The following is a 4,827-nucleotide window of genomic DNA, read 5'->3' on the forward strand; positions in this document are numbered from 1 at the left end:
GTATGTGTATATATATGTATGTGTATATATATATATATATATATATGTAATGTGTCTTGGAAGAAGATCTTTTTATATTGAGATAATTAGGTATTCTGTTAGCCTCTTGTGCTTGTATGTCCAGTTTCTTCCCTAAGTTTGTGAAGTTTGCTTCAATTATTTCTTCAAATAAGTTGTGTTTCTTTATCCCTTTATTGTCTTTCTGGGATACCCATTATTCCTATGTTGCCTTTTCTGGTGAAGTGGAATTGTTCTTATAGAGTTTCTTCATTTAAAAAAAAAAAATAGTTCTCACTTCTCTTCCACCTGAATTATTTCTAGATTTCTATCTTTGAGCTTGCTATTCTCTCTTCCATAGTGTATGCTCTATTTCCAGTGCTTTCTAGTGCATTCTCCATCACATCTAATGAGTACTTCAGTTCCAGAATTTCTGTTTGCTTCTTTATTAGAGTTCAGTATTTTTGGTAAAGTACGTTTCCTATTCATTAATTTTACTCCTGAATTAATTAAACTGTCTTCCTGAGTTTTTCTGTAGCTCCTTGACTTTCTTCACCAAGGTTATTTTGAATTATCTTTCAGCTAGACCTCAATGTTTCATTAATTCAGGTTTGGTCTCTGGAAAATTGTCAATTTCATTTTTGATACCATGTTACCATGATTTTTCATGATGCTTGAGGAGTTGTTCCTTTGTCAGCACATTTGATGTAGCAAAAATCTCTTAAGACTTCATTTACTGAACCTAACAGTTCAACACATTGGTAATTAGAAGCCTGTCTTTTGTTTTCTAGTAGTTGGCGCAATAGCACAAGTTTTTGGTTTCTCTTGAGTTGCCCCTTTTAGAGCCAGCATTTCCACCCTCAGCTGCCTCTGCCAGGGGTTCCTGCTTGTGCTTCCGAGGCTGCTGGTGTCCCGCTACTGCTGGTGTCCCTGTGGTCATGGGCACCGCCATGGAGTCAGATGGCAGGTGCCCCTCCAGTGTCCAGGGTCATGGCCACCTTCGTTGTGGTGGGGAAGAGGGGGAGAGACACAAGTGCAGCTGAGAGGACATGGGTTGTGGGGCCTGCCACCACTGCTGCCCAGTTCCTCGTGGCTTTTGATACCACTACAGCCTGGAAAGTAGAGTTACATGCACTCCAATCTCAGCCTGCTGTTACATTGTTCTCTCCCTCTGTGTTGCTGTCTTTACAGGGTTGTCTGCCCTCTGTGTTTCTTTCTCTTCTTCTTATAACAGCACAGTCATATTGGATTAAGCTTTCACCCTACTTTGATGTGATCTCGTCTTAACTAATTACACTTGTAATGACCCTATCTTATCTAATAACGAGGGAATATGCACATTGACCATTGTGCTGTAACGGTCAAGATGGCTGTGCCTACAGTGGAAGCTGAGTTCCGGTAATCAGCCTTAACGAGCAATCAGTAGGGACCTGAGGCTGTGCCCCCTGTCTGGTGGGGCTTAACAGGGGGACCTCAGGCCATGCCCCTTGCCCCAGCACCAGGTCGGAGGACCTCAGGCTGTGCCCCCTGCCCCAGTGCTAGGCTGGGGGACCTCAGGCAGTGGCCCTCACCTGGCAGAGCTTGACAAGGGACATCAGGCTGCACCCCCTGCCCACAGGGCTTGACAGGGAACCTCAAGGCATAACCCCCGAACCAGCTCGGGCTGGGGGACCTGAGACTGCACCCCTGCCAGGTAAGACTTGACAGGGGACCTCAGTCTGTGCTCCTTGTCCTGGTGCCAGGCCAGGCAACTGAGGCTGTGCCCCACACCCGGTGGGGCTTGATGGAGGTGGAGCCAGCTGGGTCTGGATCTAGCCCAATGGGGTGGGTCTGGCTGGGTCTGGGTCTTGCACAATTTCAAGGCACACGTGGGTGTGCAGGGACTTGACTCTGGTTCTCATGGCGTGCCCCAGACTCTGACAGGAGGAAGCTTTTCATATACATTTTACTAATTTTCTTTCATCTCTGATGCTTGTATTATACAGAAAGGGCAAATAGCAATATTAAAATATTTCCTCTAATTAATCCCCTTTTAATGTGCATGAATTTCATGCACCAGGTCACTAGTTTCCAAATAAGGTCACATTCTGAGGTACTAGGGCTTAAAACTTCAACATATGATTTTTAACACACAAACATAACACTAGGTAAACCAAAAATTTGGCAAAACCAACAGTATTTTTGCTTATTTCAGAGTTTGATTGGCGGGCTAGAAGATTATATCTAAGTCAGTTTGAGATGCTATAACAAATATATCATACATAAGGTGGCTTAAAACAAACAAACAAAAATATGTCTCACAATTTTGGGTGCTGGGAAGTGCAAGATCAAGATGCCAGCTGATTTGGTCTGGTGGGTGCTCTCTTCCTGGTATGTTTCATGTGGTATGAAAGAGAAAAGAAGCAGCTCTCTTGTCTTTCTTTTTATAAGGGCAATATGAAGTATCTATACTAATGATCTATTACCCCTCCAAAGGTCCTACAACAAATACAATCACAGTGGGAATTAAAATTTCAAAATATGAATGTTGAGGATACAAACATTTAATTAATAGCAGACTACATTAAAATAATATTTTTCTTCAATAAAAGTTGAAAAGTCAAAAAGCAATGTGATGTTTTAATGTTTATCAAAGTGAACAAGGTTTAAACGTAGTATTTTATGCTTAAGACTATTTCAAACCAAGAAAAGTGATAACATTATTAATTTTTATTTCATTATTTTTTTAGCTTTCTAAAGCATACAACATTTTTTCAAGTAAAATTTGTTATTTTTGTGACATACAATATTGTAATATAACAGCTGTATTTATAACTGAAAATATTATACCAGAACATATAAAATATTTACGAATTTTGTATAATTTCTGAATTTTTTTATTGCAATGATAAATATCACATACAAATATGACCTAAACAAGTTAAACATTACTTTTATTTGAAAGATGTTTCCCATGAAATTTAATATATTAAATAGGCTTAAATAAATTACCTCAATATCAATTAACTCAATTTCAATAAAATCCAATCATACTTAACACATTTAGAGATGGTTTAATAAGACTAAAATGAATCTCAACTTTGAATACCTTAGTTAGTCTCAAACTTCTTTTTCTTCTATATTTGCAAAGTATCATTTTATCCTAATGCGACACTATAGAAATATTTAAAAAGTACTTTCACTCTCTCAAGTTTCCATAACCGTAAAATTTATTTTCCTGTTTGGTCTTTAATTCTAAGGCATCAATGTCACATTACTTCTATTTTGCATTTAATTTGTAAAATTCATTATACCAAACACAGTCATTACACTATTCAAATTTTATTTCAAGTTAAAAAAATGTTCTAAGCAGAAGTCAGGCCTGGTGTGGTGGTTAAGAAAATGATCTGAAGCCAGAATGCATGGGTTCAAATCCTTGCTTTACTATATCTTTGCTTTGTAATATTGGTCATAATATTAAACTTTCTACACCCCATTTTCTCATCAGTAAAAAGGTGATAATAATAATGTCTACCTGGGAGAGTTATCCTTAAGATTAAATGAGTTAATGTACTTAAAACATTACAAATTTTTTGGCAAGTTGAAAGTGTTGTGTAAGAATAAAATATTATCACTAATATATAGACTGTCTTTGAAATATGATTTTTAGGAAGCTTTCTCATCTATCTAATTTAGGATAGATGGAATGGGAACCTGGGAAAGGATTCTGTTTCTGATACTTACTAGCTATGTGAGCTTAGGCTAGCTCTAGAAATTCTGCAATCCATACTCAATTTCATGCCCTGCAAATTAGGACTAGTCTGTCGCACAAGGGTTGAAAAAAAAAATGGATAAAGGGCTAAGAGAAGTATTTGACAAATGACAAGCTTGCAATTCTAACTTCTCCCCTCTTTCTTCAAGTTCAACTTTGAGTGGTGAGAAAAAGAACTGGAAATATAAAAGGCTAGGAGACTAGGGAGCTGCTGCACTATCAATAGTAAAATGAGAAGAGAGCTAGATAGTCATTAGCAAGGAGAAATGAAAAGTGTAGAAAGTAGGATTCACATTCTTGGTAAATGATTAAATGGAGGCATGAGTGATGATATAAAGGCTTCTGCAAAATAAGTTCTTTAGGGTGATAACACTTCGCTATGCATATTTTTTTAAAAAAGCACTTTTTATATGTTTTCGTTGATTTCAAAGAGAAAACTTGAAAGAGAGAGAGAGAAACATCAATGATGAGAATCATCCATCAGCTGCCTCCTAGATGATCCCGACTGGGGATCAAGTCCTCAATCCAGGCATGTGCCCTGACCGAGTAGAACCATGACCTCCTGATCCATGGGTCAATGCTTAGCCACTGAGCACATAGTCCAGGCTGCTATGCATATTTCATCACACAAGTCATTAGTATCTGAAATATAGCATTTTCTTATCCTTCTAAATCTTCAAACCTGATACTTCTCTAATTTAAAATTTTCTTTATTTTTATTCCATTATTGCTCCTAAATTTGTTCCTACCAAGCAGTCATGGTTTTCTCTGCGACTTGAGAGAAGCATTCTAATATAGCTCTAAAAAAAGCATTTTCATCAGGGAAATGCTGTATCAGATTTTATTATACTGTGGGCTCTGTTATGCTTATGAGTTTGACTATGAGCAGTAAAATAACCCTCTGGCAATAATTTCAATATTTCCAGTTATTTGAAAATCAGTGTCAGCATTATTAATGATTTTGGAGAATATTTTATCCATGTTACTTTTACTTATGAGATAATAAACTAAGAAGTGATTTGAAAATCATAACATATATAAGTAGTAACAATTACTAGTATATTATCTAATATAACTAA

At 37.1% G+C, this 4,827-nt stretch overlaps 1 long non-coding RNA gene across 1 annotated transcript in view; it reads left to right on the forward strand.

Moving 5' to 3' along the window:
* LOC107184700 overlaps nt 1-4,560 on the forward strand; it is a 22,342-nt gene extending 17,782 nt beyond the window's left edge. Inside the window, exon 3 of the long non-coding RNA XR_001515599.1 lies at nt 4,547-4,560. This is a non-coding gene — a long non-coding RNA (uncharacterized LOC107184700). The remainder of the gene's footprint in view (nt 1-4,546) is intronic.
* The last annotated feature ends 267 nt before the right edge of the window (nt 4,561-4,827 follow it).

This window comes from Myotis davidii, unplaced genomic scaffold (assembly GCF_000327345.1).
Source record: "Myotis davidii unplaced genomic scaffold, ASM32734v1 scaffold24, whole genome shotgun sequence".
NCBI classification, from domain to species: domain Eukaryota; kingdom Metazoa; phylum Chordata; class Mammalia; order Chiroptera; family Vespertilionidae; genus Myotis; species Myotis davidii.